Source organism: Protopterus annectens, chromosome 8.part1, assembly GCF_019279795.1.
Source record: "Protopterus annectens isolate FY-2018-M chromosome 8.part1, PAN1.0, whole genome shotgun sequence".
Lineage (NCBI taxonomy): Eukaryota > Metazoa > Chordata > Ceratodontiformes > Protopteridae > Protopterus > Protopterus annectens.
Genome location: NC_056742.1, coordinates 60,194,840 through 60,203,966, shown reverse-complemented (window position 1 = coordinate 60,203,966; position 9,127 = coordinate 60,194,840).

The following is a 9,127-nucleotide window of genomic DNA, read 5'->3' as shown; positions in this document are numbered from 1 at the left end:
TACCTTGTGTTTTACTTGTATTCTGCTTTTAACTGCATATTAAAACTGGAAAAGAGAGCACAGCTCTGCCTCTTGTGAGTCTTTCTGCTTGAGTTTCCCTTATGTTAATTTGACCATATATCTCATTTCCTCTCTGTTATTACTGACTTGTGTGAGTAAGCACAGCATTGTCATGGGGTGGTCACTCTTGTAGTCTGGCACTATGGAGTACAGTAGGATGGCCAATAAATTTAAATAATTGAAGGGGAGTGATTTCTGTCTTACTGTTTTAGAAATAGTGACTCTTCACTAAAACTTAACTTTTTAGACAGGTAAAACTTAAGTTACCTACTTTCACATCTAACTCCTGTGGTGCACACTGCAGTGTTTAGGATAAACCATTTTTTTCATTTTACCTTTAAGCATCACTGTGACTACCACTTGCTTTATAACCTGCTGGAAAGCACTAGGGAGTCTTAAACCGATACAAGCACTCACCTCTCCTTGTTAATAAGGAGAAATTAATTGTAGCCACTAAACAGCTTATAATTGCAAAGTACCTTGCTAAGGTAAGGGAAAACAGCTCTTGTATTTTGCAAACAAAAGCACCAAACCAGGCATGTCCAAGGGTCAGCTTCTGGTGATTTCCTTTCTCCACCTGGTGAATCTGGACATACTGGAGCAATGCAGCAATTGCCTCATGTACACAGACAACCCTCTCCTCCTACCACTCAACACTACAACTTGCGAGAGATGCACTTACTTAGCCAAACTGGAAGCAAAGCTCTCTCCACCCAAGATTGTGCTAGACAGTCAAGAGGAGAAGGTTAACACCAACACTACACCTCAAGCAACACATAGCTCTTCTAAATCCACACCAGCAACACCCAGGCATAGTAACACTAAACCTACATATGTGGAGGCCCTTAACAGTAACCTGCCCAACCAACAAGGACCTCTGAAGCTGAAATGAAACAAACACCAATCACAACCAAAGTGTCACATAGCTAACAACACCTGTATGCCACCCAACAACAGCCCCTAAGATAAGACAATGTATCCAACACTTTAGTCATAGGTGACTCTATAGTCAGACACACTGATATCCCACTCACCAGGCTGAACAAGGAGAAAATCACAGTCAGCTACCTGTCGGGTGCCAGGACCCACCACATAACGCATGCGCTCAAGTCACTCCACAACAAGTACAAATATGACTCTGTCATTGTCCATTTTGGAGTGAATGACTTGAGACGTACCTCCCTGGACTACATGAAAAGAGACATGGAAGAGCTCTCGGATCATGTGGCCCAGGCAGGTATGACCCTAGCCCTGAGTAACATCCTGTCTTTGCCCAGAATGATACCACAGTATAAGGACAAAATGATTGACTTCAACAATTGGTTAAGCTTCTGGTGTCATTCAAAGGGGATCCAGTATCTGTCTGCTTGGGGCGACATGATCGACAGACCGCGATGCTTTGCCAGAGATTGTCTGCACCTGTAACACCTACGATTTAGGTTACTGGCTAAGGCTCTTGCCACCCCATAGTGCCTTTTTTAGGCAAAGTTAAAAGGACAAACCCACCACCATAACAGGTACAAGCATGCAAAATCTGAAGGTAATGCTGCTCAATGCTAGAAGTCTAACCCTCAAAATGCACTCCCTCGAGGCACTCCTAAAAATGGAGAACATTGATATTTGTGCAGTAACTGAGACCTGATTCAAGGCTCCAGAGAGCACTCCTGCAATACCAGGCTACAACCTTTACCACACCTTTCGGCCACCAAACCAGGACCAAAACACTAAAGGTGGAGGAGTGTCCATATTCACCAAGGATATTCACAACACCAGTCTAGTTGCCCAACACAATGCATCTGAAATTCTCCAGGTGCAACTAACACTAGGTAAGACTGCAATCCAAATTGTAGCTTGCTACAGATCCCCCATCATGCCCCAAGATTCTCACTACACCTTTCTAAACATACTGGAAATATTAAGATACAACCAAACATCCTAATACTGGGTGATTTCAACTACCCTGACATTAACTGGGAAAACTACTCATGTACCAGCACCTTTGCCCAACGGTTCTTGAAATTCATAAATTCCAATGCCCTGGATCAACTAATCCTTAGTCCCACCAGGAGCTCCAATATCCTAGACTTGGTCATTACCAACATGGGAAATCAATGCTCCACACCTATGGTCACCCCCTCATTGGTCAGGTCTGATGATAAGCTAATCACAGATGACATCCACGTACCACCCCCACCCCCCAGTAAGTAAACCTCTGTAAAATACTTTTTCAAAGCCAACTTCATGCTACTCAAGTCAGAAGTGACAAACTTCATGACACCCATGCAGACAGGAACTGAAAGTTCAACTGCTGATTCCTACACTAAGGCACTGTACGAGCACATCCACTAGTGCATGAATCGTGCCATCCCCAATAGAACCAAGATGCTCTCCTCCAAAAAAAAAGAAGCCAATCTGGTGGCCCTTGCCATAAACAAACTTTACAACAAAAGGAAGAAACTGTTGCAGAAAAGAAGAAAATCCCAGGATGCAAAAATCTCCCTTACCAGCCTCAGTAAGAAGCTGAGATCCCTCATAAAAGCTAGTTACGAAAATAAAATTGCCAAAGATTCCAAAGACAGCCACAAGGCATTATATAGCTATGTCAAGAATCTAAATGGTAATGCTCAGATCTGCTCTGAGTTACAACAGAATGACATTACATATACTGATTCCAAGGATATTGCCAATATCCTGGCAGATCAATTCAGTGCAAACTTCACCCCCCTCTCACCCCCTAAAGGGCCCATCTCAATACCGGAAGATTGCCAAATTCCGATAATATTGGCCACAATAGTAAAAAACTCACTTTCCAAAGCTAAGAATACAGGATCCATGGGACCAGACAACATACAGGCTGTGTACTACATGAACTAAAAAATTAACTGGCACCTCACCTAAGTGTCATGTTTAATCATAACCTCACCTCATGCTTCATGCCCACTGAGTGGCGGACAGCTACAGTTATCCCACTCCACAAGGGGGGATCCAACTTGGATCCTGGGAACTACTGCCCCATCAGTCTGATGAGCCTGATCTACAAGGCCATGGAATGTATTATCATGGAACTTATAAATAAAGACATTGGCAACCTTCAAACACTGGACCCCACACAGTTTGGGTTTGTGAAGGGCCGATCTTGTCTTCTAAACCTGATTGACTTCTTTGAATCAGTCCCCAGAGCCGTGGACAAGGGTAAGGTGGTCCACACAGCTTATCTGGACCTCGCCAAGGCCTTTGACACCATTCCCCACTCTGGAATCATAGATAAACTTACTAAGCTGGGCATTAATCCCTACGTCACTCGATGGGTTGCCAACTGGCTTACTGACAGAACCCACACTGTAAAAGTAGCCGACACGAAATCCAGCTCCAGACAAGTGACAAGTGGAGTAACTCAGGGTTCAGTCCTGGGACCGCTCTTGTTTGACTTCTACTTCGCTGAAGTACAGGCCAACAGTAAGGGACTCTGGCTAATAAAGTTTGCAGATAACTGCAAACTGGGAGCCATTATTGAATCCCCAAATGATGTGGATATTCTACAAAAGGGCCTTACAGAAACAGATGCTTGGTGCCAGAGCCATGGGCTCAAGCTCAATGCCAAGAAATGTATAGTTATCCAATTTAGGAACAAATATGTACCCTTGAATTACCACATAGGTGGCAGTACACTAAACACCGAAAGTGTGATAAAAGACTTAGGGACACAGATGGACAGTGGTCTCACCTTCGGTAACCACATCACCACCACAGTCAGGAAATCTTCTATGTGGCACACTTCATCACCAAGGGCTTTTTATCCAGAGAAAAGGAGGTTATTGTCCCACTGTACACAATCCCTCATTAGAACCATTGTAGAATACAATGCCCCGTTTGGTATGTACCTCTCAAGACATCTGCAACAACTGGAAAGGCCACAGAAGTACCTCATTAAAAGAATCACAGGCCTAAAGCAGATGCCCTATGCTGACCGTCTAAAAAAAGCTTCACCTATACTCTGTCGCATATCGTCTACTCAGAGGCGATCTCTGCTTAACATACAAGGCCATGTCAAACCAAGAGCTGTTGAACATGCTACACTTAAAGAAATCCCAATCCCTCAGAGACGCATGCTCCAGGGATCTAAACCTTATCATCACAATACCAAAACATGCTAGAGGGATAGGTTCCTGACCCAGAGACTCCCCAGACTTTGGAATAGACTGCCCACACATGTCAAGCAGAGCACCTCTTTGGCCCTCTTCAAAAGGAAACTTGATGATTGGATGGGAGATAGGAAATTCACCCCGGGGATCACGTCAGTCACCCTGCTAGACAGGGGTCCAGGGAAGTAAATACTGTGGGAAGAAATAGCCAGGGAATTGTTATGGCTAGACTTGTATAGACCCTAGGACCGATAGCCTAGTAACAGCCTATGAACCTATTTAGTACTCAGTTCTCTGATGTTCAAAAGGGAGTATCAGATGATCCATTTGTTAAAGCCACTGATATTTGGTTGAGACTGTGGGCCCTACTTCTTCAGTGGGCAAATAAACACACTATCTGAGAAAAACCTGCTGCCTTAAAAACCCAAACATAAATGAAAAAAATATTTAATTTAAGATAAATAGTGATGTTTAATGCAATATTGCATTTAAAGAATTGGGGTTAAGAAGCTATCCTTCAGGAGCAAAATCTTTTTACTGATTTATTATGGTCAGAAAACAACACCAGGTTAAATAGAGCTGTGTTATATGCATAACAAAATGGACAATGTATTGTTTTATGTTTTGTCAGCACTTCAACCTGATACATTGAAAATGCTTCTGTTCAGTGAAATAGCATCATAAAGTTAATTCACAGTGTACAGATGCAAATAAAGAAAACTGGACATTACAATGCACTCATGTTCATAGAAGTCTGTGATTCATAATGCACATGATTTGTATGTTTGTTCAGCTTATGTTTCATATGCTCCTAGTACTTTCAGTTCACAGATTCATGCAGTACAGCATGCTATGCCTCAGAAGAAAAAATGCAGTGAGTATATAATTCTGCTCAATAGATAGTATGTAAATTTGCTTACTAAACTTAAGATAAACATTTATGAAATACAAGGACTGCATTTCAAATGTAAGAGAATGACTGGAGCAAATCAAATATCTACTAAAATGATGGAATGATTCCGGGAAATACACTTTGTCGTATGCCTTTTCTTTGTTCTTGGCAATTCCCATGTTTAACATGTTTACTGCAGTGGTGGTGCTGCGGTAGCATTATCGCCTCACAGTAAGACGTTGTCCTGTTCGATTCTCAGCTGGAGCGTCTTCTGTGTGGAGATATGCGTGAATGGGTGTACCTTCGTTGAAGGTTGTGCATCATGGCCGGCAACTCAGCACATAAAAATCTACTGCTAATCATTAGCGGACCGGAGTTCCACTGTGGCGACCCCTAACCGGGAAAAGCCGAAAGACACAACAACAACATGTTTTGTCTTGTAAACAAGAAATATAGTGGCAAGAAATCAAACCTGTAATGTTTTACAAAAGCAACAATTACAACAATATGGTACATCAAAGAAGTGTGGACACACGCAATGAAGTAAAGCAGTAGGTATCTTGCTTCATTCAATGGCAGTAAGCATTTCACCTCTCCTAACTAATGTACATCATATTCCAAGATCATCAAGCTAACAGCAACATGTTTTACAAACTGTCTTGCTCTTCTAGAAATCCATTTTTTCATGCCATGGTATGCCTAACATTCTCAATAAAATACTCTATAGAAAAACACCCTGAGAATTTTACAAAATCTAGGAACTTCAGCACAAACTATTGACCAAGGTATATACAGGCTAATCGACATAGACATACAGGCTATAAACATACTTTAAGATGGTGTTGTCAGTTCCAAACAGGTATATCTTTGCCTGAATATAGGAGCAGTAAATTGGAACCAAAAGTTAATTTGCTTTTATGGTTGTGGGTGGGTTTGTGAATGATTAAAAAGGTACCTACCTTATCTGTTTTACTTTAATTAGAGACAAATGTCAAAAGTGCAGTCAGCTTAGCTTAAATTTCAACAAAAACAAAAACCTGACTATGATAAATCAGTTAACTCTGTGCCTATCCTGAAGACAGAAGAAATAGTTAGAATCCAGAATCCAGTTAAAAAGTATTTGAAGGAAAACAAAACTATTATGGCTGATAAGATAAAAACAGCAAAATCCTACACTGTTAGGACTAAGGACTGATTGAGGCTTAGACAGAATAGAAGATTCTTGTACAGGACTTGACTATTCTCATCCCAAAACAATAGTGTGTCCAACAACTTCTAAATAAAGAAATTTCTCCTGAGATGTATACTTATCCTAATCATGGCACTGTATCAACCAGTATCCTATATATATTGCAACAGACAATGCTGAAACCCCAGATTATGGCAATTTACTTAATGCTACTGTTAATTTTATAGTAATTAAACATGGCAATCTAATCAAAAACCTTCAAAATAGAATAACTTTGTAACATTATAATTGTAAAGGCTGAACTAATCATTACAAATTCTCAAAGCATATTATTCATTGCACTGTTTGTTTTTATGTGGAAGCATGTATGTCATGACATTCCAAATAAAGAATATCAAAGTAAAATGCTAATTATTTCTATAAAGTAGACTATGTTATAAAGCGAAGTTTTTAATTTGTCCTGGAAGGCAAAGCATGTATGTGGGATGCCATGTCATAAGGCTTACTCCTTTGGCAGTCGTGATAGTATATACATTTATTGTTTCTTTACTGGCTCCTGGGTATTGCTAGCTATCCATTACATAATAAAGCTATAAAGCTAGTCTGAATACAACAATGACCCAGACAACATTTTATTACTATTACATAAGGCATTACATGGAGATGTTTAAATTATTTTGGATTCCCTGTTCTCAGTCATTTTATCTTCATCCATCTCTTGAATTCTAGACTACTAAGTTTATTCAGTAGGTTGTGATATCATTCAGTTTCTTGTTTTTATCTCTGTGTTATTTTTAAAATGTGTATTTATATACTATTTCATGTGCTTTAATTATCCTGATGAAGCATATGCAGTAAGTGAAAAGACATTACACTTTTAATATCTGTTTATCTTGAAGTTCATTTCTCTTTTTTTTTTTTTAACAGATTTTAACAGAATTTTGGAAATTCTGTTCTGGATATATATTCTTGACCAATTTATTTAGTGTACCTACAGTTATCTGTTGGCACAATAAAATTACTTTGGAAATCATTGCACAAATAACCATGTGGTGTTAGAAATATATTTTTGCCAGATTCCATGGTCATATATATTGCGCTTGTTTCTACACATGAGTGGATAGCTGTGTGTGCATGCTTGCATGCTCATACATGTAGCATTGGAAACATGCATATCTGAATGCATTTATATATGCATTTATAACATAAACCAAAAGATAGCCTTAGATGATAAAAGTTATCACCAAGTAGTGATTTTTTTTTCTCTCTCAGACTGGAGCTTAAACAAGTCAAGTGGATTTTATCAAAATGAGAATAAAGGTAAGGAACACTGCTATTCTCTATCTGAAATGCTCTGTTATGTGTTTATTTTTAAATATTAAACTCTTAAGTATTTCTAGTCATATAAACAGAATGATACATTTTTATGAGAACTGCATGCTGAGTACTAATAAAATATTAAACTCCAATTTTGAAGAGAAGTACCACTTAGGAATTTTATATCATAATGAAACATTTTATAATGCTCAAGAGAACCATTAAGTTCTACATCAACACTGCTGGTGCTGCTGTATTTACAAACTTTTACAAAGTTTTTTTTTTAGCTGTGAAAAGGAGTATAAATATGCATCCATACATATTTAGGGAAAAGATTATTAATGACTGACTGATCACAGCATGTTTACCTTTATTTGACAGTTATAATAAATATATACCAAGAATACAATTTGGAAGAATTCAGTTTGTTACATGATATAGTCAAAAATAAACCCCTTTTTGTACCTGGACATACTGTCGTGATTTTTATTACACCGACATGAATGAAGAAAGTTATATCAAAGGCACATGAACCTAAAAATCTAGAAAAGCATAGAATGAAGATGGGGCCAGATTCTCCAAGCTCTTCAATTATAGCATTTATCTCCAGTCTAGCAGTTCCTTCCTTTCTTTATTCTGTTGTGTTTCACTTTTCATTCTGCCTCTTCTACCTGTCAAATTCTCCTGGTTTCCATTCTGCAACTTACTCTGGCATCTATCTTAGGACCGTTCTTGCCTTACCTACTTTGCCATAAATTAATATATTCTTATATATATCTTGAATATCATGACATCTGCCCCTTTAACCACTTTGCCTCTTTTTCCTGATCTCTAAGACACACAAACAGATGTCTCTATTTATGACAAAATACTAACTGGTCTTCTACTAATCAGTAAGCAGCCATGTAGTCTAGGTTTCTTTATATGTTATGTTTTATGTTGGTCATCATTTTCATCATTTATGGATGTTATTTGCACACTCCAGCCAGCTCAGGTTCCTTTTTCCTGTACAGATAGTGCAAATGGACACATCATTGTAAATGCAGTCTTACTATCTCTGTAGTACAAAGATGACTACACTGCTTATTGAAATAAAGTGTAAATCCATGCATTCCAGTATCTTATCTCCTGTTACTGCCCTATCAGATGTGTCTGTATGAGTTACTATCAGTGAAAAAATGTATCTGATAACTTCCAAGGTTTAGCCCAACTGCTTTGTAAGTATCAAATACCTTGCTCTTTCTTCCATTAAACTCCACTCATCTGTCTAGCCATTTAATTTTCTGCAGGTCCCACCAGAAATTACCTCTATTATGTGTAATTTCTTTATAAGGCTTAGTGTCAGTTTCACACAACTTAAGCTGTGTGTTCAGTCTAAGGATGAATATAACCAAAACTCAATATCTCCCAGAACAGAACCCTGCAGACCATATCAGGGGCTATGTTTCCTTAGATAAACCACTCAAACTATCACTTTTCTTCTTGTTAGGAACCCAGTTTACATCCTCCTCTTCCTCGTTTTGAATG